Raw genomic sequence first — 27,798 nt, 5'->3', positions numbered from 1 at the left:
ATGAGACTGAAAAGGGCTTAATTTGCAGAATATATAAACATCTCACACAACTGAATTTAAAACAAAACAAAACAAAAACAAAGAAACAAAAACTAGCCAATCCAAAAATGGCAGAAGAACTAAACAAGCAATTCTTTAATGAAGACATACAAATGGACAATAAGCACATTAAAAAAATGCTCAATATCGCTAATTATCAGAGAAATGCTAATCAAAACTACAATGAGGTATCATCTCACACCAGTCAGAATGGCCATCATTCAAAAGTCCAGAAATGATGAATGCTGGAGAGGCTGTGGAGAAAAGGAACTCTCCTACACCGCTGGTGGGAACGCAGTTTGCTGCAGCCATTGTGGAAAACAGAATGGAGATTCCTCAAAAGACTAAAACTAGACTTGTGAAAGGCTTTAGGTCTCAGGGCAGGCTGACAAGCTCCCAAAGACCTGGGCCTCTCCCATTATTCCTCCCCAGGTCGCCTGCGCTCTGGAGAGTCCGGGACGCCACCACTCGCCAGGCAGGGCCACCTGCGCAGGGCGGCTCTGGCCTGAGGCCCAGTCGGAGGTGCTCCGGGCCCGGCCAGCTCCCTCCCACCTCCCGGGGCTGCACCTGCTTTCCCAAACCCGCGTACGAGCGGCGGTGAAGATGCGGGGTTCAGTGACTACTAATGTGGGGGGTTACTACGCACCACGCACCAGGGTGGCGGCCCCGGCCTCACCACCGCACCCCGACCTGCGCGCCCACCAGCGCCCCCTTACCTGCCCTGCAGCAGCAGCAGCGGAGGCGACGGCAGGCGGCGGCCCCGACCCCAGGCCATCCCCGTCCTCTGGGTCCTGGCCCTGGAGCACCCGGCTGCAGCCCAGCCCCCACGCGCTCTGGGCGGGCTCCTGAGTCCGCGCGTCCATGCGCGCCCCTTCTCCACCCGCCCGCAGCGTGGATGCTCGGGCTGCAGCTCCTGCAGTACAGGATGTGGTGTGTGAGGCAAGGCAGGGCCCCATTCCCAATGCTGCCTCTCCCACCACTGACAGGGTCCCCGCATCCATCCAGAACAACCACCGGCACAGGGCCAGGCCACACCCCCAGCCCCACTTCTCCTGCTCACCGCCCCTCATCATTGACACCTACTCCCAGCCAAGATAGGTCACCAACCAGACCCCCAAGGTGAAGCTTCTCCTCACACTGAGATCCCCGCCCCCACTTTCTGCCCCACCAGATCCTAATCTATGGATCCTTAACCCCAAACTGACCCTTCATACCTCACCCCGGGTCCCCCATTCCAAGATGGCTCCTTCACCCCAAAATTGAAGCCTCAACCCTCAGCTGGGTCACTTCCACTCTGAGCGGCCCCTCACCACTCAGCCTGTCCCCACACTGTATGATTCCCCTCACTCTGAGCGCACCCCTAACCCGAGATGGCCCCCTCATTCTTCACCCAATGCGGTGGGGCATTCCAGGCTCCAGTCATCATGGAGACAGACACCAGTCAGAGCTCTGGCATAGTTTGTGGGCAAATAGCCCTGTGTCTGAGGCTTTGGGGTTCAGTGGGTGAGAATGTAGGTGGTTCCAATTCCCACCCAGGCACCCTGCCCCCATGCCCTGTGCCTTCTCTAAGCCAGAGGCTCAGGGAGGTCCTAGGCTGCATGCCAGGGTGGTCCTGGGCTGTGCACCACCCACCAGCACTCCTTGGGTGGGTGATGGCGCAGATGGTGATCCAGATCCCTAGGGCAGAGGCGCTGGGCACATGAACATGCTAGGGGGAGGATGCAGCCAAGCCTGGGAATGGACAGCAGGTGGTTGTCTGCACGAGCTGGGCTCAGCCCAGGTGGGTTCAGGGCTGTGTTCATTCGTGCGGCAGAAAAGGGAAGAGGAACCAGAGCTTTCAAAGTGTACTTGTTAGGAGCCCAGGGCTCAAGAGCAAAGTGCGAAGCGGTTTTGGCTAGGCCATCTTGGAACGCTCTGCAACGCTGGTCGCTTGTATCTGGGGAGCCTGATCATTGATGGGCAAGTGAGAAGTTCCCCGCACCCTACACGGTATAGTTAACAGGCAATTGAAGATATTTTGACAAGTAATTTTAATCATGAATAATTGTTACTTTCTCTGCTGGAGAGCAGTTCTATCCACAGTCATGGTGAATCTGGCAGGGTTCTTGCTGAATCCCTGCCAGGGGCAGAGGAGGACCTGCCCAGAAACATCCTCTTATCTCTCACCAAAGGCACTGTAATAGAAAAGAAAAAGAACAAAACTGACTCCATGCTAGATCTGTTCCTTTGGCTTTAACCCTGTGCCCTGTTTTCTAGGCTTAGTCTTGCTAGCTCAGAACCTTTTGTTAAAGAATGTTGCCTTTAGCCTGAAATATACAAGACAGCCTATTCCCAAGACTCTGACCTTTAAGGATATTAACACTTTTGAACTCATATAAAGATGAGAAGTTGCAGAATAGAAAATCATGTTTGTTTTGTTGCAGGATTTACAGGGGCACAATGACATGAATCATGTGGAGAGCTGCAAGAACAAAGGATTCCAAGAACTAATAATTCCTACACCAAGAAGTTTGTAACAACCAATCACACCCCTTCCCCTTTCAAGTATAAAAGGAGCCTGAATTCTGATTGGGGAAGAAGTTTCTCCAGGACATTTGTCTGTCATCTTCTCAGTCTGCCGGCTTTCCAAATAAAGTAGCTATTCCTTGCTCCAACACCTCATCTACTGATTTATTGGTCTGTCGTGTGGTGAGCAGAACGAGGTTGGATTCTGTAACAGCACCTCACACCTTCCCAGTACAAGATGACTTTTGTGTCCTGTCTGAGAAAAGAGCCAAACAAAAAAACAGTAAAATATACTCAACTCTATTATACTCAGAGAAATGCAAATGAACGTGAAATGCTATTTTCGCACCTATCAAACTGGTAAACATTTGCAAAGATGTTCCCAGTGTTGGGAACACTGCCGGGAAGACTTCAAAAGCTGCCGGTGGTGTGTAAAGGGTACACCTTGGAAAGCATCCATTGTTAGTATCTATCAAAATTTAATGTGCAAACACTCCAGCCAGCAGATTAAGGTCTTCAGAGAAACTTTTTACTCCATATATTTCAGTATTGCTTATGTTTTCACGGAAAACATGTATTACCTGAGGAATTTTAAAATACATTTTATAAAAAGAATCCTGAACTTTAGGCTTCTGTAAACATTTTCTTATGCTTTGTAAATTTACTACTCTGGAAAACAACAACAACAAAAAAATCAAATGTACATTCTGTTTTTTCCCAGAAGTAATCAGCAGCAAAACTTGAAAATGTAGAGACTCTGAATTTGTCTTTGGGAGAGCTCTGCAAGAGCCCCAAGGACAGACTCAGTGGTTGCAGGGTTAAGGTTAGGGCCTGGGAGGGGCCAAGGAGATGGGTGGGATAAGCCTAATTTTAGATGTCACCTTGAAAACAAGACTGTGTCAAGAAGCCCGGAAGTCCCTACCTTCCATTCTCAATGAATCATGATGAAGGAGGAATAATAAAATGGTCGCACTTAGGTTAACAGACTGCTTATTCTGATGCTTGCCCTTAGAATGGTTAATGAACATGACCGACCAGTTGCTACCCACAGTTCCAGGCCCAGTGTTAAAACTACAGCCATTGATCTTACTGTTTCTATGTTATTCCAGTAATCGAAAGTCATAATCATGCTTGGTCTCTGAGTCCTTCTCCAGGGAGAAAGTCAAAGGACTGTAAACTTACAAAATAGCCTGAATTACCAAGAAGGCCACACCATGACTGCTAAAGAGATAAAGTGATCTAAACACTATCCTCTATAGAATTGGTCGCCTGGAGGCATCATGACGCCATTCTGAGTCTTCTGATGAGAACATGATTCTGTCGGTTGTTATGAATGCTTTGTTGTTTAAGCTATGGCTATATAATTACCCTGCCCCATCGCCAAGGTGGGAACACAGTTTTGAAGGGATTAGCCTGCTGTGAGTTTCCTTTGCCTGGATGAGTAATAAAGCTGCCTCCTTTCTTGTAAGCTCCAAGACCCTGTCTCTGTGTCATTTGGCTCATTAGGGATGGGAGCTGATCTTTCAGCAACAATGAGGCTCATGAGATAAACATACAGGCAATCACCAGGACCTCTGGATCCACCATGCACCAATATTAAAAACTGATGTAAAACCACAGAACACCTACTAAAGAACACTCTACCAGAGGTACGGTGGGGCGTGGGGGTTGCATGAAGGGGCGTGGCATGAAACAGTGCACGTTTCACAGGCGCACAGGGCCGCCGTGAAAGAAAATAAAAACTCTATCCAGTAGAAATTAAAGTCCTCCTTCTTCATGGGGATACTGAAGAATGTTAAAAATGTATATATGCACACCTTTTCAAAGCAGGTCAAATAAGCTCGGCCTTCGGGGCTGGGGAGGCTTCAGGAATGGAAACCCTGCGTGTCCATATGGCAATGGCTGGGGCAGGTACTGCCAACACAGGATGAGCCTGTACCCCAGGGACCAGAGGTACTGTCAAAATAAATCCACTGCAAGAACAAACATTGATGAGTCAAAAACCATAAAGTTGAGGTTACAAAACAAAGCCAGGATCCAAACACAGCCCCCTCAATGTCACTACAAACAAAACGTGGGAAACCAACTCAGAACACTTCAACAAATAATATGGATCCCTTGATTCTCCCAAACACAGCACAGGGGTCCTGTGCCCTGATCCCTGGCATCTTTTAGGTCTGCATGTCCACATTCCTGTTCTTTGAACATCTCCTATAAGTTAAACTGTAACCCCTTGCATATCCAGGCAATCTTATCTGGATAAAAGCTAAATTCCAGAATATTTAAACAACATTTTGCATTATTTCTAGAACACAGCAGGGAAGGCCACCCACCCAAAGCACAGTGCCTGAGGCAATGGGTGGGGGCAGATGACTGTCCCAGAGCTTCAGGCATTCTGGACTTCCCAGCAATTTTCAGGAGTTCTAGGAATGTGACCTTAGTCATTCACTCATTTATGAGTTTTATAAAATTAACTCATTCTGTTGTTAAAGTCCATAAGAGGTGCACCTTTCACAACACAGTGTCACAGAATTACAACCCTTACACCTAGGAGCCCATCTCTGCATCTAGAAGCACATGGTTAAAGAAACTTCCGTGTACTGAGCCCTCTTTGAAGGAAGCTAGTAACATTAGCCTGAATGGCCTTTATTGGCTGAGAGTCCTGACAATTTGCTGGTGTAAGTTCTTTGTTAACAAAGATCAAGTGAGCTGTCCCTTTCTGAAAGCTCAAATTAGTGAGTTTTACTCCGGACAAGTTAAATTTAAAGGGCAACGCATGGAACTTTCTAGCAATCAGAGCTGTCTGAGCTGCCTCAGGAGACAGTTCCTCATCATGGGGGAATGGCACAGAGGCTGATCTGAACAGGGAGGGCATCTTGGCTTGATATCAGGTTATTCTGGAGACGTGGGCCATGACACCAGGAGTATCTGTGTGCTGCTGGTTACACCCGCTTCAGCAAAGACTCACACAGAACTGCCACATTCCTGCAATCTGTCTTTATTGAAATCGAAGGAAGTACTTTGGTAACATGTGGAGAACAGGGACAATCTGTAAACTTTAAGATCAATGTGACCTTGGAAATCTACTTTATAACTTGATATAACAGAATTTGGAGCACATTGACCTGTATTACAATTTTAGTTCTGTTTGAAAAAAAAAAAAACCCAAAAGGATTTGCACCATACACCAATTCTGGTTACCTGCAGGGTATAAACCTGAGGAACAGGGTGAGAAAACTCCACGTTGTTTTATGCAGTTATATATATGAATGTTGACACACGTAGATGTCATATTATGTATAAGTCATATATATCTTATATCTAGTGTGTATGTAGTTGTTCAAAAAGTATTTGTTGTTTTGAAATTTTAAGAAATTTGCTACTCTATAAAATATAAACAATTTACACATTGCAATAGAGAAGGAATTTGCAACAATTTCACAATGTGATTTAATTTAAATTTAAATCAAATGATTGATTTCTTCTAATTTATTTACCTCATTTTTCATGTTAAAACACTACAATGACCTCAGTGACTATATCAAAATGTAAACATAATGATGGAAAATATACAAAAGCTCATTTTCCACCAGTATTTGTCACTCTTTCCATTTCTTCATTAGAAGCACCCAAGTTGTGGTCTTCTTGGTAACTCAGGCTATTTTATAAGGTTAAGTCCTGTGACCTTCTCCCTGGAGACCAAGCGTTATTATAGATTTTGATTACCGAAATAAAGTAGAAAGTGTAAAATCAATAGCTTCAGTTTTAACAATAGGCCTGGAACCGTGAGTAGCAACCAGTTCATCAGGTCAGTTGACCGTTTTAAGGGTGTGTATGAGAAGAAGCAATCTGTTAGCCTAAGTGTGGCCATTTTATTAATTCTACTTCAAAATCCCCACTGTAAGTTTCTCATTCCATTTCTATGGAAATAGGGAGATGGACGTCGCGTTCATCTGGCTGCTTCCTGCTGAATGGGGGTGTTTTTGGGGGGGGTCCTTGAAATGGAACAAGCCAGCCTGATCTTGCCATATGGCTGGGGATTCAGAAAGAGCCTTAGCTGTTTGTTTCCTGCACATTAGACATCAGAAAACTGTTAGTATATATATATATATATAAACTTTTGTTAACAGAAGTGAAAACAGAAACTGTAAAATTCCCGAAAGAATGCATTTGAGACCTTGAAGTCCATGAAAAGAGGCCAGAAAATCAGGTGTTAACTTGAGATGTAACTTCTCCCACATATGCATCTGAATCCCCTACATTATGTATTTGTTGCTTCACGTCCTCTAGGGCAGTTGTGATGCTCCTGGACTCATCTGGTGTGAAAGCATGACATTCAGTATGGATCTAGGAACTCAATAATTACAAGAGGAGAAGTTAAGCCCATTAGGTTGTAGCTACAAGTTGCCAGCAGACACTGCTTTGAGAATGGCGGTGGCATCCCAATTTTGACATCGCTCAGAAAACTCAAGTTCTCAGCAATACAGAAACTTGTCTGAAATCACATCTACAATGTTTACCTAGTTTTATGTTGAATGTCTGAACTATAGTTATTTCATTTTGATTTTCAAATGCATTTCTCTTCTTAGTGGACAAAGCAGATGTCACCATTAATGATTTTAGTGCTTTTCTGGATATGAGGAGATGCAAGAATTTGGGCCCATAAGATCTTTTCCTGAAAAAAATCTAGCTATTTGAAGGTCTGTTCAGCCAGTTTTCCCAGAGCACAGAGTGCCTCATTCCTGACCTTAACCCTGAACTCCTTTAAGGGTGTGTTGGAGGTCAGCAGCTGCAGTGGCTCATGATTTAATCCAAGCAGAGTTAGAAGGCAAGTGCCAACGTGACCCAATCCTTGTAGAGGCTGATGGCAAGTGCCCGCATGATCATACATTTGACCATGGCTTGGCACAACCATTTCATCCCACGGAGCTTGGACTGCTTATTCCTATGCCATGCACGGATTATGTTGATAGGCCACTCATAGTGCTATTACAGGACTAGGCCTTATTAACAGTAGCAAAAATTATCCGGACCACCTGTCTTACTAGTCTGTTATGGTCCAGGAGAATATTCCCTCTTGTTGCTTTTTCCCATATCTAGGGTCACACCATTACAATCATTGGTGTCATGCAGAAACATATATCTGGTCTACTGTTTCAAGCTGCCTTATTGTTTTATCAGAGGCTCAGTCACACTTTTGACACATTTGGTAATGCAAGAAACAACAATTTTGTAAAACAGGCAAAATACAAATAATATAGATAGCAACATTAGTAAGGTCATAAGTAAGAATTTAAAACAAGAACTTTCATTAGGTGCAGCTCAGTGTATCTCCAGGTCAACTGACTTAATCTGTTCTGTACCAATACATATCTTTAGGGAAGATGTTATACAGGCATTGTTCATAAGACTCCTAGACAAATTTCCTAGTGTTATTAGGTTGCTTATCCATACTATAGTTCAATTTTTAAAATTTTTTCCAAACATAAGAGAACCTTTAAGCTTACATGTACATATCCTGATATTAACCATACAAGTCTTTTCCATAATTGAGGAAAGTTATATTCTTTGGCTGAATTTTGTTTGTTGCCTTGATTGAGCTTGAGTGATATTATAAGACAATTCATATGTATGGCCAGGCTCAGATCAGGTATTATTAAGTAGCCAGGAGAGGGCTCCAACTTTGTAATGTCAATAGTGGCCTACATAGAACTATAATTTCTTCTTTTATTTTTCCTAGATTAAATTTTCTAAGGACTATCTAGTTAGAGCCTTGGAGTAGGGAAACCTGTCAAGATAACACAAAAGTACAAGATATAGGTAATTGACCATAAACCTAACAATTGGATTAGTTCATAATCAAAGGTAAGAGCAATTATCAAAATAATTGGTATATAGGCCTGGTCCGGTGTCTTCGGTCAGCTGTCTACCTCAGATGACATCTTCTTCTCTTTCTGGTCTGCTAGCTTCTCCAATTGAGCATTGACTTAAGGTTAGCACTACTCTATAGGCCACTCCAGTGCAAGGGCTCTTTTGGACTGGAAATTAATCCAAAAGTCAATTTCCTTTAGCTTTTGCTGTGTTAGTTAAGAGTACCTGATAAAGGGTCCTTCCATTCAGGCTGAAGATAGTTCTTTAAATCATGTCTGTTCCAGTGTGTATAATCCCCTGTTTGCAGGTCATGACGCATTGGATCTTCATCCAAGGATAAATTACTGAGCCTCACAAACAAACCTAGAGTGTTCTTTTAATAATTCAATTAAACTCTGCAGCAATGTAACATAACAGCAAGGAATGGTCTGGGAAGTGAGTATTAGTAAATATAGACCTCAATTAACAAAACTAGAATTTAATATTCACTAAAATCTAATCATTTTCTCTCTAAAGTTACCCTCAACTTTATCATATATAGCCAAATCAAGAAAAATTTGCCCACAAATTAACTCTGATTATTTAATCATATAGGCTCTTTTAAATTGGCTGTGCCAGAACTTTTAATAAGGATTCTGTGGCTGGAATTTTAATAAGGTCTCCTAAGGCCAGGAAAGTCATGTCAAGGGCTTGTCACAGATTTTGCCTTATAGATTTAAGTGAAGTATTTTCTCTTTAAGGTCCTCAAAATGCCTTGAGATTCCTATACCTGTTAGGAGGTAATCTTCCTAATTTATCTGATAGAACCACTGGGAATTTAAAAGTTTCATGTCTCTGGAGGGACCAGATAGAGAGAAAAGATAACTGTTCCAAGTCTGCTTACATAGGTATAAGTTATCAAATTGCTGTGTCATAATTAATTAAGGAGAAGGGTTTATTTATATCTGGAAAACACAGATTAAAGAGCCAGTAATATTTTAGACAAAACCAAAAATTATAAACATATTCATCAGTTTACTCAGCCCCATGTAACTAATCTTTTTGTTGTTGTTAACAGCTTTATGAAATCAGAGTTTCCATCAGAATTTTAAAATTTCTTACCCAGTTTAGTTCAGTATTATAGTTTGAAATTTATTAGAAACCAGTAAATCTCCTTGAAGAGAAAGCAATTTTGCAAAAGCATCAGAATAAAACCATAACTGTCTATAAGTGACAGAACACTTAATAGCATGGTTAAACAATTATTTACACTGTAATTGGTAAACAGACCTGGTCACAATAATCAGAATTATGATTAGTAACATTTCAGACATACCAGATTTTTAGGGATTCCATATAATTTTTATAATACCTATATTAATATTTTCTCATACAATATAAACTAGGAAGACTTATTATTCATTGGTCAATACTTCCCATGTTATTTAACATACCACATGAAACTTACTAGTTTAAAATCTCTCTTTCGGATGTTTCAGGGGCCCTCTGAAGCATCCCAGATTTAGCTGGAGGTCAAAAGAAGTCTGATTAAAATTTGATATTTGGGAAGCTTGTTATAGTTTCAAAACGCTTGGTCAAATAAAAATATAGGTCACTTTGAAACATTACTTATTCATTAACAATAAAATATTTCAAAGATAAATACAGAACAGATCACTTAAGGGATAAAAGAAACTTTAAAATCTGTTACTAAAAGCAGATTAACATTTTAAGATAACATTGTTCTCTCAACAGAGAGAAAGCGAACTAAATCTAGCCTTGTACCCACTTACTTTTAGTATTAATTTTCTGGACTAAATTCATTTTAAACTTAGCCAATCCAGACCATGTATAAAACCATTTTCTCATGTTTCCTCTTTCACAAACCTTCCACAAATTTCTCTATCCATATTACTTTGTTCCGTATTTTCTTTTCCATTCAGAATCAAGTAGCTTTAGGACAAAGTCACTTTTTTTATTAACAAAACATAATTCCATTTCTTATATCTTCTTTTAATGAAAACATTCATCTTACTTTCCTAGTATACTGAGATATTTCCCTTAGTAGTAGAGAATATTTCAGGGTGGCACCACATATTTATTAATATTTATTGCTAAATATCTATGGTTTCTCTGTAAGAGGAAGTCAATATTCAGCAATAAATCTTTCAATGTCTTATTTTATCTGAAAATGAAGTGGCTATTTAATAAACTTCCATCATTTAACTTAATTTAGCACCATTATATAATTTAAAGTTACCAAATATATGGGGAGATCATTTTGTCGCCGATAGGTGCAACTGGTGTTCCAGGTTCTTGTCCCGTCCCAGAAAGAATTCAGAGACAAGACTTAGAGGTTAAAAAGGTACAGTGAGGATTTATTAAAGGATGGATAGTACACCCTCAGGGGAGAGCGGGCAGGCCCAGGTGAGCAGCTGCCCTGAGTTTCTTTGGCAAGTTAGTTACATAGGGTGAAAAAATGAATGGACGGAATATTCATTGGGGAGGGAAGGGTTTGGGGTCGTATTCCCTGATTATCATCCCAACTCCAGCTTCCCAAAGGGAGGAAGGATTTTTGTCCTTATTTAGTCTGGATCGGAAGCGTCATGGCGTCGGTGTATGATGGGTACTTCTGATCTGCAAGGCTAATTTTATTGAAATGAGGGTATAATGAGTAAAATGTTACATTGGGGCACTGGAAATTCCTGCCTTTTCTGACCTTTCTTTGTTGGTCTCCAAGCCAAAATCTGTGGTCCATTATCAGCCCAAAGTTTCCAGCTTTTCTTTCTCTTCCCAAGGATCCCTGCTGCTCACATGACGTGTGGTTTCCTGCATTTGGCCTGTGCCCCTCCTTTCTGCCTAATTCCTGCCATTTGGTCTGTGTCCCCCTTTCTCTGCTCGTATTTAGCTATCTGCCTGCTCTAACAATTTGAATAGACATTCCTGAAATATTCATTCCTAAACAGTTTACCGAAAAGCTCTTTCTCATTTGTATTTAAGTTACTTACAAATATATTATACCGAGTTGTTTTTCTTGCTGACAAATTTTAACAGATATGACAAGTTCTTATGTGTTTCTATTAAACCTAAGTTCAATAAAGTTTTATGCTTAACATTAATGAATCTTGAGACATGTCTATATTTATCAAACCAATAAGCTTAAGGTAGCTTCAATAACCAGGTATTAATTCAGTATGGAATATTTTTTAGATCACATAAACCCAATTTTCATTCTGGCCAGTTTCTTTTATATTCCTGAGTATTTATATAAGCATTTAATTTCCTTTAAGCCAATTGGATAGAGCTCTTTAATGAATTAATTTTGGCCATGCCACATATATACAGCACACATATAGGTACGTACAAACACACAAACACAGAGACCTCATAATTCCCATTTTAAACCTTTAGCCATGAATTAGGTACAACGATGTAAGACTCATCAGTTAGAAGAGGTTGGATACAAATTGAGTTTTTGGCAGGTGGAACAAATCAAAGCTGCCTGACTGGATAGCTAAACATTTTTACTGACTTCTATAGAAGACATTTAAGATTTCTATTTGTTTCCAAGTTACTTACTCCCTTTCTCAAAATTTGCATTCCACAGGTCGTAACAGCAGTTGAGTCGTTGGTACTGGGACAGAAGTTTCTGCCAGTATCTGCTAGAAAGCCCACTAGTTGAGACCCCACTGTCAGCTGTACCCAAGGCTCTTGGGTGGCAATTGTTACAGGGGGTCTTTAACATGGCTGAGAGCCCCGGGCCCCGTCAGTCATTATCTTCCTCGTCTATGATACCTTGGGTGACCATGACATTGGAAGGTGCTTGTTGTTGATGTTTTCTTTCTTCTCTCACTTGTCTGGTAACCTTTCTCTGTTCAATTTTAAATTCTTTCTCTACTTGTCTTTGAACCAGCAATCTAGTACCTGGCTCCCTTCCTTCCTCATTATGGACTTTCATAAAGGCTTGTATATATGGTACTTCTTCCCATTTACCTTTTCTCTGGCAAAACAGCTCTAACTGGAGAATGATGTAGTAATTTAATAACCCATTTTCAGGCCAGTGTTCCCTCGAGCCTAAGGCGTACATTACTCAAGCAGTATTACAGTAAAATACCATCTTTTTCTTAGTCATAGGTGGCTATCTATGATTAGACCATCCATTCAAAACCTTGCCCAATGGGCTATTGGGTGGAACAGACGGCGCGCGCCCATAGCAGCTTACAGTCACTACAGAAGCTGCAGCGGTAGTGACGGCGGCAGAGGTGATGAACGCTATGGGCCATCCAATAAAGCATTTAGGTCTCCATTTAGAGATAGTTTGTGCTAGTTTAGTAAAGCCGCTAGCCCCTTCCCAGGGACGTGTGAGACTGACTGGAAACAGACCTGTGGCTGTCCCTTCAGGACAATCACATGTGAGAGACCTTAATGTGTAATATTCATTGTTCTAATGAAGGAGGTATACCAGACAGGGGTATGAACTTGAAGTAAGTAAAATCTCTTTTGAAGAGTAATATTGATTTTTTGTTAAGACATAGTAAAAATATAAGGATGTGGAGTACAAGAAAGAATGTGATCAGAAACATGAGAAGTAAGGTTAACTTTATATATGCCATTTTTGAGTGTGTACTTCCCATGAGATATGTTGAGGCACAAAGTGTAGAGCCACATGGCGTAGATTACTGTGCTGGGGCTGTGTCTGTGAGCACTGGGAATGCTTAGAATAAGGCCAGAAAAGCCTCATAAGTCCAGGAGATGCTAGAATTACTGGTTTCATTAAAAGACAGTGGACAAATGTTCAGATGATAAATAACTTTGTGGACCCCAAACAAAAAGGGAGAAATTAGCAAAGAGTTTTCATGGTAGCTTAATGAGAGGGACATGGTTTCCAGAAACAGTTTTGACTTTCTGGGGTCCAGGCTTCTGTCATATGACAGCATTCCAACGGTGGAGGGCAATTCTGATCAGGGAGACTTCCAGCATCAATGGCTGCAGTAAATATGAAAGTCAAATTAATCTTATGAAATCCGTCTTTAGGAGTGTAATGTAAGTAAGCATGAGGCTTGACAGTAAGACAATCGAGTGTGGCTATGTTAACAAAACAGGCTGGTGGAAAGGGGAGACAAAGGAGATGGATTCATTTAAGTTGAGCCAGTCTCGCTGATCTAGTAGAGGTCCTTGAGGTGGGAGCCAGGTTCTTCCAGTCCACGGGGTGTCACTACTGCTGAAAGGAGGATTGGCGCCCCACCAGGAGATAGGTCTGAAAAGAGAGGGATCTACAATATGAGCCCAGTATAGGGGCGCTTGTGTGACAGGGAGGAAGAGAAGCAAAAGCAGGAGAGGTATTACCTTCACTGAGTTTTGAGAAACCACAACCAGACATGCTAAAAACCAGTTTTCTGGATTGGGGGAACTCCAACACATTGCATAACTTCATTGGTCTGTTGATCGAGTTTCTTAAATTGCCCCAAGGTCACACCTGGCGCCTTAAGGGTGTTTGGGCAGGTCTCTGGTCGGGGGTCTAGTAGGGAAAGGCTGGCCATCTGAGGGACAGGATTGTCCTCCTGGAAGTTGGGGTCATAGGGTATGTTCTTCCAGTCTGCGGTGAAGTTTGACATGACGGGCATGTAGCCAAACTAGCCCTGTGGGTAAAAGAATACAAGCAGATCCTCACCCCAGGGTGACTAATTTAAAAGTCCCTTCCCATGAATCATTTTCCTCTGTAATATTTTTTACCAGAACGTCTGCTCTTACAGAGCTGTTTTAGCAAAATGGTGAACTGCTGCTGTGAGGCCTTGAACATCACAGTTTAAAAAATTTAGTTTATACTGCTTTGTGTAACCTATCTGTGAAGATCCTACTGGGAGTATCCCCACTCCCATTTTGGTTTTTAATCATAGACTTTAATGTGGAATGAGTACCTTTTATAATGGCTTGTCCAGTGGGATTAAGAGGAATTTCTGTAACTTGTTGTAATTCCCAGTTTTGACAAGAGTTTAAATTTAGCAGAGGTATAGCTGGGTCCATTGTCAGTTTTTATTTGTTGTGGCTTGCCCAGGTGTGCAAAGGCATGAAGAAGGTGACAACGTGTTTTGTTTTTTCACCAATGTATGTGAAAGCAGAGATATAGTTAGAAAAGGCATCGATGGAAACGTGGACATACTTTTAGCGACCAAAAGGATAGTGAGTCATATCTGTTTACCATATTTGATTGGGTTCTAAGCCCCGAGGATTGGCACCCCAAGATTTCTGTCCTCCAGCCAATAATTGGCAATCAGGACAAGCTGAAATAATCTGTTTTGCTTGAGGGATTGTTGGGTGAAACTGTTTAACCAGAGACTTATAGTTTTGATGAAAGAATTTATGCGATTGTTGTGCTGTTTTGAAAGCCAAGCTGAAACCAACAAAGTGATCTGCCATAACATTGCTGGCTGTCAAGGGACCAGGTAGATTGGTATGGGACCCTACGTGTATGACAAAAAGGGGATGTTTACATTTATCTATTAGAGATTGCAAAGTAAGAAACAGAGAAAGGAGAGAGGAGTCTGTTCATTTCTTAATTGATGATTGTTTTATATTTTGTATGACATAAACCATGTATTGTGAATCAGCAAGTTAACAGGCTGTTGCAATGCCATAATGGGAGCTTTAAGTTCTGCTCTTTGTGATGAGGTTGCCCTGCAGGAAACAATCTATGACCTTCCTTGTCCAGGAAATGCAGACTTAGTTGTTTTTCCGGAGCCATCAATAAAGATAGTGACAGCTTTGTGAATAGGAGTGGTCACAATCTTGTGAGGCAAAATGACATTGATAAGGGCTAGCTGTTGTAACAACTTATCAGAGGGTAGAGAATAAACAAATTTCCCCGTAAAGTCAGCTATGGCAGATTAGAAATCAAGAGACTAATTGTTGGAAACCGTAAGGATATTTTTGGATAAATCATGTCTGGATCATAGCCAGTCAATTGCTGACTGTGATATCGGCCCTTATATAACAAATTGATAAGCTGCTGAGCATAGGAGAGAAGATTTTTTGTTTGTTTTAAAGAAATGAGAAATTAATATCTATTTTATACATTGAATTTCGCTAATAAGCTGTCCCAATAATCCTGTCCGGGTCCAAAAGTTGGGGGGTAAGAACAAATCAATTGGGTGGTCCAATTGTCTCCTACCTAATTGTCTGTCTTGGATGCCCTTTTAATGAGTGCTATTTCCTGTTTAGCTTCTGGAGTTCATTTTCAGGGGGGCTCTAAGGGTGAATCTCCCCTAAGGATGTTGAATAAATTAGAAAGTTGTCCCATAGTAATGCCTAAAATGAGTCGAACATAATTTATATCTCCCCCAAATTTCTGAAAATCATTTAAAGTAGGAAGGCGAGTAGTATCTAAGATTCCTGATTGAGATCGAATAGTTCAATTAAAAAAGATGTAACCTTGATAATTCCACGGTCTTTGAAGCTGAAGTTTTTCATGTGCTATCTGGAGTGCTTGTTTGGAAAGGGGATCCGTCATAAATCGATAGTTAGTTAGAAGCTGGGATTGTGTAGGGGCTGCAAGTAAAACATCATCCACATAATGATAAACCAGGCAGGAGGGAAAAGCAGAGTGCACAGGCAGCAGGGCCTGATGAACACATAGCTCGCAAGTAGCAGGGCTGTTAGTCATTCCCTGAGGCAGAACTCGCCACTGACAGTGAGACAAAGGGGCCCGATTGTCAGGTGAAGGGAAAGAGAAAGCAAAACGCTCTCGCTCTGATTTTGCCAGCGGACTAGTGAAAGAGCAATCTTAAAGATCGACAGCCACGACATGCCAATCTGCAGGAGTAACAGCAGGGCTGGGGGGCCTGGCTGCCGGGCTCCCAGGGGTGGGATTATAGCACTTACAGCCCTGAGGTCATGCAACGCGCTCGCCTGGCCTTTGTGGGGTAGTAAGGACAGAAGTGTTCCAGGGACGAGCAGGTGGCTCACTGTGTCCAGCCTCTTGCTGGACTAAATGCTTAGCTTAATAAGTTTCCCCACTGTTTGACCCAAATAGAAGTGGAAGATTTCCAGACTAATGGAAGGGGAGGTATGTTAACAGTGGCCTGGTCCCAAAGATTGAATTGTGACTTTCCACTGTTGTAACAGGTCTCCGCCCCACAGAGAGACTGGAATAGGGAGAATAAATGGCTGAATATGCCCAGCTTGTCCTTCTGGGCCAATACATTTTAGAGTTTGTTTTTGTTTTTTTTACTTTGCATCGGCTTGTGAGTGCCTCCTCCTCCTGTCACAGACATATGACTAGTCACTTTTACCCATTTTTCAGGCCACTCATTTAGGGCTATTACAGAAACTTCTGCTCCTGTGTCTACAAGGCCATGGAATAATTTTTTGTTTTATGGAAACAGTCAATAAGGGTTTTTGTGAATTTAAAATTTGTGTCCAGTAAAGGGCAGCCTTGTGCCATCTTAAAGAAGTTTTGTCAGCATCAGCCTTAGAATAACTTTCTGAGTTAGTGCTATTTGGGTTCCAGATGGAATCATGTATAGTCCTGAGGCCTTTAGCAAGACATAAATTTATCCATTATGATCAAAATTGAGAATTTGTGGGAATACAATCCCTTCCTCATGGAATTAAATTTTCCTATGCTGACTGAAATAAATGTGCAGCCTAAACATTGAGTTATGTTTTATTTGGTGGGAGGACTGGAGCCCAGATGACAGCCTCTCAGAACACTCTGTGGGGTTGTTCTGAAGAGGTAGGGGAGGAGCTAGGATACATAGGAGGTTTACAACAAAGATCAGGTATTTGGAACAATAAAAGATTACTTGTTATCTAAAGAGAATCGGGCATCTCAAGTTAAAGAATTTAGTGCTTTTCTATGTACAGGAGGAAGCAAATATTTGGGTTCATTGAATTCATTCCTTTGACAAGCATCTAGCTATCTAGGGCCAGTATCCTGTCCTTTATTATTCTTAGTCCCCTCAGAGTGCACCATTGTGAGTGGCTGCAGAGGCTGGGCTGCAGGCTTTTCTTCACTGGAGGGTGGTGGCAGCCACTGATGACTTCATGGCTTCAGCATTCTTTGTTTACTGATAGGGTTTGCAGTGTTTTTCATTCACAGTGCTCACCATGGGTCCTAAATTTAACCAATATTTTGGGAGACATTTCATGACCAATTTTGTCCCATGGTGCTAGGAAGACTCATTCCTAGATCAGGCCGAAGATAGTGTTGACATGTCACTCAAGTGTTAATTTTTGGATCTGGCCCTGTTGATACTCAAAAATTCTCTGGATCATCTGTCTTACTAGTCTATTATGATCCAGGAAATTGTTACCCCTCATTGTAAGAGCAATTATCAAAGTAATTGATAAACATACCTAGAATCACACTATTACAATTATTCTATGCAGAGTTATAAATTTTATCTATTTATTCAAGATGTTTAGCCATCATCAGTCTTGTTGGAGGCCTAGTTACACATTTGGTAATGCATAAACAATTTTGTAAAACAGACAAAATACAAATAGTTAGCAGTGTTACTAAAGTCATAAGAATTTAATTGAAAAACTTCCATTAGATGCAGCTCAGTATATCCTCAGGTCATCTGACTTAGTCTGTTCTGTACCAATCCTTATCTTTAAGGAAGATGTTATACAGGCATTGTTCATAAGTCTCCCAGCCAAATTCCATAGTGTTATTAGGTTGGTTATCTTTAGTACAGTTTAATTTTTCCAACATAAGAGAGCCTTTAAACTTAAATGTCCATATCCTGGTGTTAACTATATAAGTCCTTTTCATATTTAAAGGAGGTTATATTCTTTGGTGGAAATCTTGCTTGTTGTCTTGATTGAGCTTCAGTGATCTTATAAGAAAATTCATACTTATGGTCAGGCTCAGAGCAGGTATTAATTGGCCAGGTGAGGTCTCCCAAATTGTAATGTCAATAGTGGCCTAAGTAGAATTATAATTTCTCTTTTAAAATACATTTCTGAGGGCTATCTAGTTAGAACCTTGGAGTAGGGAAACCTGTCAAGATAACACAAAAGTACAAGATATAGGTAATTGACCATAAACCTACAATTGGATTAGTTCATAATCAAAGGTAAGAGCAATTATCAGAGTAATTGATAAACAGGCCTGGTATGGGGTCTCAGGTCAGCTGTCTACCTCAGATGTCATCTTCTTCTCATCCTGGCCTGGTAGCTTCTTCTCCATTTGAGCATTGATTTGAGGTGAGCACTACTCTATAGGTCAGTTCAATGCAATGGCTCTTTCTGATTGAAAATTTATCCAAAAGTCAATTTCCTTTAGCTTTCACTGTGCATGGTCTAGTTAAGAGTACCTGATAAAGTGTCCTTCCATTCAGGTTTGAGACAGTTCTATAAGTTATGTCTATTCCTGTATGTGTAATCCCCTGGTTGCAGGTCATGGGACATCGGATATTCAGCGAAGAATAGATTACTGAGCTTAGGAAACAAACCTAGAGTGCCCTTTTAATAATTCAATTAAACATTGCGGCAATGTAACATAACAGCAAGGAATGACCTGGGAATTGAGCCTTAGTAAAATATAGACCTCAATCAACAAACTAGAGTTTAATACCCACTAAAATATAATCTTTTTCCCTCTAAAGTTCCCTCATTTTATAAAATATAGCCAAATCAAGATTAATTTGTTTATAAGTTGTCTGATTATTTGATCATGTAAGCTCTTTTAATTTGGCTGTGTTGGAAATTTTAATAAGGACTTTCAGGCTAGAATTTTAATAAGGTTTTCTAAGGCCAGGAAAGCCACATCAAGGTCTTGTCATATATTTTTGCCTTACAGATTTAGGTGAATTCTCTTCTCTTTAAGGTCCTCAAAATGCCTTGAGATTCCTATACCTATTAGGAGGTGATTTTCCTGATTTATGTGATAGAGCCACTGGGGACCTAAGAGTTTCTAGTCTCTGGAGGGATCAGATAGAGGAAAGATAACTGTTCCAAGTCTGCTTACATAGGTATAATTTACCGAATTGCTGAGTCATAATTAGCTTAAGGACAAGGGTTTGTTTATATCTGGGGAACACAGATTAAAAGCCAGTAATATTTTAGACAAAACCAAAAATTATAACCGTACTCAACAGTTTACTTAGTCCCATGTAAATAATCCTTTTTTTTGTTGTTAACATTTTTATGAAATCAGAGTTTTCATCAGATCTTTAAAATTTCTTACCCAGTTTAGATCAGTGCTATAGTTTGAAATTAATTTATTAGAAACCAGTAAATCTCCTTGAAGAGAAAGCATTTTGCAAAAACATCAGAATAAAACCATAACTATCTATAAATAACAAAATACTTAATAGCATGGTTAAACACCTAGTTACTCTGCAATCAATAAAGAGATCGGGTCACAATGACCAGAACTATGACTAATAACATTTCAGACATACCAGATTTTTAGGGATTCCATATAACTTCTAGATTATCTATATTAATCATGTTTGCTCATACAGTATAACCTAGGAAGATTTATTATTAATTGGGCAATATTTCCCATGTTATTTAACATACCATATGAAACTTACTAGTTTAAAATCTCTCTTTGGGATGTTTCAGGGGCCCTCTGAATCATTCCAGATTTAGTTGGAAATCAAAAGAATTCTGATTAAAATTTGATATTTGGGAAGCTTGTTAAATTTCAAAACACTTGGTCAGATAAAATTATGTCAGTATGAAAATCTCTCTTTGGGATGTTTTGGGGCCCTATGAAGCATCCCAGATTTAGCTGGAGGTCAAAAGAATTCTGCACCAACAATTTATTAATATATCTAAACACATTTAATTTCTCTGTAAGAGGAAGTGAGTGTTAAGTAATTAATGTTTCAATCTTATTTTATATCAAAATGGCATAACATTTAATAAACTCCCATTATTTAACTTAATTTAGCACAACTCTAGAATTTTAAGATACCAAATATTTATAGAGATTATCTTAAGCATATATGTCTAAAAATATATTTAAAAGTATTTACCTGAAAGCGCTTATCTCATTTGCATTTAATTTACTTAGAATTTTATCACACCAAATTACATTTATTTATTTTTTATTTTTTTGACAAATCTGCAACAGATATAACAAGATCGTATTTGAGTTTCATTAAACCTAGGTACAGTAAAGATATTATACTTAATATTGATGACTCTAAAGACATCTATACTAAGTAGAACAAACTTAAACTGAACTTAATACCAGGTTTTAACTTAATATTGAATATTTTCCAGTTCATGTAAACCTGAAAGTCAGTTTGTTCAGTTTTTATTTTAGAAACATTTAATTTTTAAGCACATTATGTTACACTGCTGGAATTAAACAGAGCTCTTTTATAAATTTAATTTTGGAAATTTTTTAGCAGTAGAGATATCTCATATCTATAGTGTGTACACAGACTTATGAACAGACAAATCTAGATATCTCATAGCTTCACTTTAAAACTTAGTTATGAGTTGGGTATTTATAAATTTATTGCTTATAAATAACAGTTGGAATAAGCTGAATTTGTTCAAATCAGTAAGGCTTACTATTTATGAAAAAGACTTTAAAGATTCCTATTTGTCCTTGACAGTCTGAAGGACCCATCAGAGTTCTGGGTTCTAAAATGCCAAAAATTTCTTTCACCTTAAATTTTACCTCATTGAGCTAATTAGGCTCAGTCTCAGGTCATTGTCTGCTATATTTACATTTCTGATCTGCAAGACAAAGACAGTTGCTTCCAGTTCCCCAAAGAACTGGTCTGTCACCTAGGTCCAATTGTATCTCCTTAATTTGCTCCAAACAAATTGTTCCATGTTAAAGCAAATGCTTAAGGCACTTAGTAATATCTCTTTTCCTTGAGTTATAAGTTAAACCCCGGGGTTAATCATTCATTCATTCATTTATTCATTTATTCATTCATTCATTCATTCATTCATTCATTTATTTATTTATATTATCCCCTGAATATCAGTTTTTAGTTTTACTTTATATTGGATGGCTCAGGTTAACTATTGGTTTCCTTTAGTTTGTTTAATTAATATTTTCTGAGGGACAGATATGTGCCAAGCCTTATAATACCAAGAGGCGAAGCATTTTTCCATTGAAACATATCTATTCCACAACATAATTAAGCAAAAGAAGTTTATATAAAGCCCATTTAAATATACCAATTTTACAAATTTTATCTTAATTTTATTAACTCTTATAACTTGAATTTTAATATTCATTAGGCTTAATCAATAATTTTAATTTTAGAAGGAGTGCCAGAAGCCTTTTTCTTTAATTTCTTGTCCACTTTATCTAATTTTATATAAAAGTCTCTGGGAACCCCAAGTTTGAGCCAAAGGACTTAGGCCCTTATGAATTTTTAATTTGATTAATTGGTGTGTTGCCCCAATCATTAATCTAATATCTCAGTCTATATATAATTTTTTCCACCCCTATAAGTATATATATTTTACACTGGGGTAAATAAAGCGGACTTGTTTGCACTTTAATGTTGGGGACCAGTAGGTCATCCCCTTGGCCTTTAATTAACTTTACATAGCGTAATATCAAAACCTTGTATCTAAATCCAAAAATGTCCATTTTATTTATCCCATTCAAAATAACCATTTAAAAACATTTATTCATTTGGGATAAGTCCCTTATTTTTTTTTTCTTGTTAAGAAAAAAATTTTTGACATTTTTGCATTCCTTTTTTCAGTTACTCAACCTAATTAACATGAATTATTCTAATGTTTTTATTAGCATCCCTAAAACCCATTGAAGGGAAAGGGAAAACACAAATGTAGCTTTATAAACTGTTTTTTTTTTTTAACTAAATTCTTAGGTTAACCATTAGATATATTTTCCCATCTTTAAACTTGATTGATTTTAATAGGTACCAATAAAACAGATGTTTATAATGAGAACTCTCTTAACTTTCACCAAGTTAGAAGTTTTTCTAAATTAAAGGATCCGTCATATGGCCATCAATTAATATATATATTAATATATATTATATATATATATTAATATATATATTATATATATATATATAGTGATTTTAAACCAATAAGATGAAGAGGCTTTTCGACATAAGAGGGGGTGTTGCCTAAATAAAATTCAAAATTTTACTCCCCAAAAAGTAAAGGCCTTTGTGGTCCAGGCTGATGCAACAAAGGTTAAGTTGGCAAAATGCCTGAGAATTGGTACAATCAAAGGATTGTTAAGAATCCCAATTTATTTGCTTGGCCGCCATGTTTACATAATACTTGTAACTTTGCATGACAGAGTCCAAGTTTTCCTTAAAAAAAAAAAAAAGGAAACACATATATATACATACATACACATAAAACACCCAGAGAAAGATGAAACATTTACATTTCAAGGACACAGTAAGAGAAATCCAAGTTCCCTCTAAAGGGGCTTTTATTTTTATAAGGTCAGAATTTAAAAAAAAAAAAATGTTTTTATCAGGCCTGGCTAGTTATTTTCAGAGTGAGATTTTTTTTTTAATTCTCAATTAAAGTTGTAAGTTTTGTACGTACATAAACCTGGCTGGGGTATTAGTTGGAGGCTGACAATCTGTCATTTCTTTTTCTTTTGTTTTGAAAGTTTTATTTCCCTTTCTAAGGTCTGATTGTCAGAATAAAATCGCTAGTAGGTTTTCCCGCAGGGACAACTGCACGGCATGAGGTCTTTGCCTCTACCACTCCTGCAAGTTTCTCAGTCACCTGAGAAAGCTGTTGCCAGCAAGGAGGAGGGTCCCATTTTTGGAGTTGAAAGTTTCCTCATAAGATTTTACTTTTATCCTGACAAATTCAACGGAGGTAGCCAAATTGAGGAAAGCATTAGACCAGCCTCTTACCTAACCACTCAGTCCAGACCCCAGTATCATTCAACCGGACCCCACCCGGGACATCTCCACTGGGTAGGTATTTCCCCCCAGTATCTTTCAACTGGAGGGCCAGGAACCTGGATACACCACCAAATAAAACTCAGGATCATGAACCAATATGGGAGATCTGAGAACCAGGAGAGACTCACCCAAATTCATCTAGACTCCCCGAGGAGACGGGTGGGCACAAAGGGCCACTGCTTTTACCAAGGCTCCAGCTCCTTGTAGAGCTCAGGGGAAGGAGAAGTCTGCTCTGGGTCCCTTTGTGGTCACCAAAACTGTCGACTGAAATAAATGCACAGCCTAAAAGTTAAGAGTTATGTTTTATTTGGCGGGAGGACTCGAGCCGGGATGACAGCCTGTCAGATCGCTCTGAGGGACTGCTCCGAAGAGGTTGGGAAGGAGCTAGGATATATAGGAGCTTTACAAGAAAGACCAGGTAGTAGGAACAATAAAAGATTACTTGTTATCTAAAGAAAGCCAGGCATCTCAAGTTAAAGAACTTAGTGCTTTTCTATGTATGGGAGGAAGCAAACATTTGGGCTCACTGAATTCATTCCTTTGACAAGCACCTAGCTATCCAGGGCCAGTGTCCAATCCTTTGTTATTCTGAGTCCACTCAGAAGGTACCATTGTGAGTGGCTGCAGAGGCTGGGCTGCAGGCCCGTCCCCATTGGGGGTTGGCGGCAGCCACTGATAACCTGGTTTCAGCATTCTTTGTTTACTGATATGGTTGCAGTATTTTCACTCACATTGCAGTAATTTCGTTCACACCCTATTAACCCAGTGATGCCCTTAGTACAGGGCACTGTAGCCCGTTCCCTTCGATACTGTGCTGCAGTTCTTTGAAAACTTGAAAAAGAAGAGCATCGTGTCTGGGGGGTGGCCCTTGCACAGGGGTGACAGGGACAGCATGTGGTTCTCCAAGGGCTAAGCCCTCTCTAAGACACTGCTGTATGACAGGGCTTTTCTGGGCCCACACACTTCTGAGAGTTCTCAGGCGGCGGCGGAAAGGCAGGCTCACCGTCTGTAAAAGGCAGGCCGAGGGGGCAGACGCGGCAGGGGGGCATCATCTTGTTCCCTCAAGGCACAATGCCGCTCGGACTGAGCTCCAGGTGACAAGAACAAATGCGGGCACACTTTCTCCTTGTTCATATTTTCTTTTTAAGTTTTTCCCTACTTGCTCCCATAATTTTAAATCGATTGTTCCCTGGGCAGGAAACAAGGACAGAAATCCCATACGACTTGCAGTAGTTTAACTAGTTGTTCCTCAGGAACGGAACACTGGGCCGCTTTTAAGAGTTGCTGTAATATCCTGAGGTAAAGAAGTTGTTCTTTAGTCACTTGCTGGTCCATCTTAAAAGAGGAAGTGAGAAAAGAGAAAGACAGCTCGCACTGAATGCTGGCCACTGTGGCAGCTGCTCCAGGCGGGGGCTGCTGTCCCTTACCGGGAGGCAGTTTTCAGCCCAAAATGCTTTCTCCTCCCTCAGCGTGTTGGTTCTGCTGCTCAAGACTGTCACGTCGGGGTCACCGCTTGTGGGCTTTGTCCGGGAAAGACCCACCGCAGAAGAATGAATTACTCAACACTTCAGCAAGTCAAGAGAGTAAGAGGGAGCCAGAGATCAACTCCAACTCCCAGGGCCCCTCTGCAACTCTCGTATTTATTGAGAATAGTCAAACAAAGTATTAAGACAAAGCACGGCACAGGGATGTGCAAGGGGCAGGGCGTGTGCAAGAATGCAGGTCAGCAGTTTTGTGAAAAATAGAAACACTCGTCTTAATCTACATTTTCAGGGAGAAGTTTACAAGGTTCAGGGAGTGTACAACTGATAACGGAAACCAGGCAGGCACAAAGACCCCATAAAGTTCAAGATCTAACTAGAGAAGAGAAGAATGCCCTGCTGTTTTCAGCAAGGGAATGATGCGATGGTTTCCCAAGAAGCAGAAGCAGCCTTATTGATAACAAGCTACACCGAATATAAGCAAGGTTTGTCTCACTGTTTTCAGCAAGACACAGAGCAGCAGTTTTTTGCATCGCAGCCTTACAACCTATTAACCCCTGAGTGTGCCCCCACATATTATTATAATACTCTGCCACGAGGAGCTGAAAGCCTTTTTGCTAAAATCTGGAACACGACAAGGATGCCCACTCTCATCACTTCTATTCAATATAGTATTAGCATTCCTAGCCATAGCAATCAGACAACAAAAAGAAATAAATAGGATCCAAATTAGAAGAGAAGAGGTAAAATTGTCATTATATGTAGATGAGATGATACTACATATAGAGAACCCTAAAGACGCCACACAAAAACTACTAGAGCTAATAAAAGAATTCAGCAAGGTAGCAGGGTACATCAACATACAGAAAACAGTGGCATTTCTTTACATGAAACTAATAATACCTTTTAAAATTGCATCCAATAAATAAAATAATTAAGAATATATCTGACCAAGAAAGCAAAAGACTTATATGTAGAGAACTACAAAACACTGACTAAGGAAATTAGAGAGGACTTAAAGAAATGGAAAGATATCCCAAGTTCTTGGACTGGAAGAATTAATATTGTTAAAATGGCCATACTACCCAAAGCAATCAACAGATTTAATGCAAAACCTCTCAAATCACCCAGGATTTTTTTTTTCACAAAACTACAACAAATAATCCTAAAATTTATATGGAATCAAAAAAGACCCAGAATTACCAAAGGATTACTGGAGAAAAAGAACGAAGCTGGAGGAATAACCCTCCCAGATTTCACACAATACTACAGAGCTAGAGTCATCCAAGGTATTGGTACAAAAACAGGCATATGGATCAATGGAACAGAATCGGGAGCTCAGAAATAAACTCACAAATTTTTGGTCAGTTAATCTTTGACAAAGGAGGCAAGAACATACAATGGAGAAAAGACAGTCTCTTCAGCAAATGATGTAGCAAAAACTGGACAGCTGCATGTAAATCAATGAAGTTAGACTTCTTCCTCACATCATACACAAAAATAAATTCAAAATGACTTAAAGACTTAAATATAAGACAAAACACTATAAACCTCTTAGAAGAAAGCATAGACAAAATGTTATTTGACATATACCTCATAAATATTCTCCTAGGGCAGTCTACCCAAGCAATAGAAATAAAAGCAAAAATAAACAAATGGGACCCAAATGAACTTATAAGCTTTTGCACAGCAAAGGAAACCATAAGCAAAACAAAAAGACAATGTATGAAATGAGAAAAAATATTTGCAAAAGATGAAACTGAAAAGGGCTTAATTTCCAGAATATATAAACAGCTCATACAACTGAATAACAAAAAATCAATCCAATCCAAAAGTGGGTAGAACTAAACAAGCAATTCTCTAATGAATTCATGCAAATGCACAATAGGCATATGAAAAAATGCTCAATATCATTAATTATCAAAGAAATGCAAATCAAAACTACAATGAGGTCTCACCTCACACCAGTCAGAATGGCCATCATGCAAAAGTCCACAAATGACAAATGCTGGAGTGGCTGTGGAGAAAAGGAACCCTCCTACACTGCCGGTGGGAAAGTGGTTTGGTGCAGCCATTGTGGAAAACAGTATGGAGATTCCTCAAAAGACTAAAAGTAGACTTGTCAAAGGCTTTTGATCTCAGGCAGGCTGACAAGCTCCCAAAGACCTGGGCCTCGCCCATTATTCCGCCCCAGGTCGCCTGCACCTTGAAGGGTCGGGGGCAGCCACCACTCATCAGACAGGCCCACCTGCGCCAGGGGACCCTGGCCTGAGTGTCAGTCGGAGGTGCTCCGGGCACGGCCGGCGCCCTCCCACCTCCTGGGGCTGCGACCGCTTTCCCAAACCCGCTTATGAGTGGCGGTGAAGGTGCGGGGTTCAGTGGCTACTAATTTGGGGGGGCACAATGAACCATGGCGGTGGCCCCAGACCGGCCTCGGGGTCCTAACGAGCCACGCGGCCCCAGCCTCACCTCTGCATTCCCACCTGTGCGCCTCCCCCGCCGGCTCCCCAACCTGCGTGCCCCCACCAGCATCCCTTCACCTACCCAGAGGCGCCAGCGAAGGGGACGGCAGGCGGCTGCCCAGATCCAAGGCCGTGTTCCTCCTCGGGGGGCGGGCTGGTCCAGGAGAGCCCAGCTCCTGCACAACTTCCGTGAGCTCTGGGCGGGCAGCGTCTCCTGCAGCACAGCACGAGGCGAGCTGGGCTGGGCGAGGCCCGTTCCCAAAGCCCCACCCTGCCACAGACCAGGTCCTGGAGCCCAAGCAGAACCACCAAAACCAGCCCTGAGCCAGGCCACACCCCCAACCACACTCCTGCTTGTCAAAACCCCTGTCACTGAACCCCCACCCCAGGCCAGGCCTGGTCCCTGTCAGGACCCCCAAGGTGAAACACCTTATTATACTGAGGTCCCCGCCGCCACATTCTGCCCCACTATGTCCTAATCTAAGACCCCTGCACCCCAAGCTGACACGTCATACCTCACCCCAGGCCCCCCATTCCAAGATTGTCCCCTCACCCCGGGATTGCAGA

At 40.6% G+C, this 27,798-nt stretch overlaps 1 long non-coding RNA gene across 1 annotated transcript; it reads right to left on the bottom strand.

The window, feature by feature from the left end:
* Positions 1–27,402, bottom strand: LOC141576744 (uncharacterized). The gene is made up of 5 exons (XR_012505145.1): positions 27,314–27,402; positions 23,417–23,552; positions 9,863–9,920; positions 4,362–4,517; positions 1–2,800 (listed from the first exon to the last, which is right to left on the bottom strand). It is a non-coding gene; the product is annotated as an uncharacterized LOC141576744 (long non-coding RNA).
* Between the last annotated feature and the right edge of the window lie 396 nt (positions 27,403–27,798).

This window comes from Camelus bactrianus, unplaced genomic scaffold (assembly GCF_048773025.1).
Source record: "Camelus bactrianus isolate YW-2024 breed Bactrian camel unplaced genomic scaffold, ASM4877302v1 HiC_scaffold_28, whole genome shotgun sequence".
Lineage (NCBI taxonomy): Eukaryota > Metazoa > Chordata > Mammalia > Artiodactyla > Camelidae > Camelus > Camelus bactrianus.
This window is presented reverse-complemented; position numbering and strand designations above follow the sequence as displayed.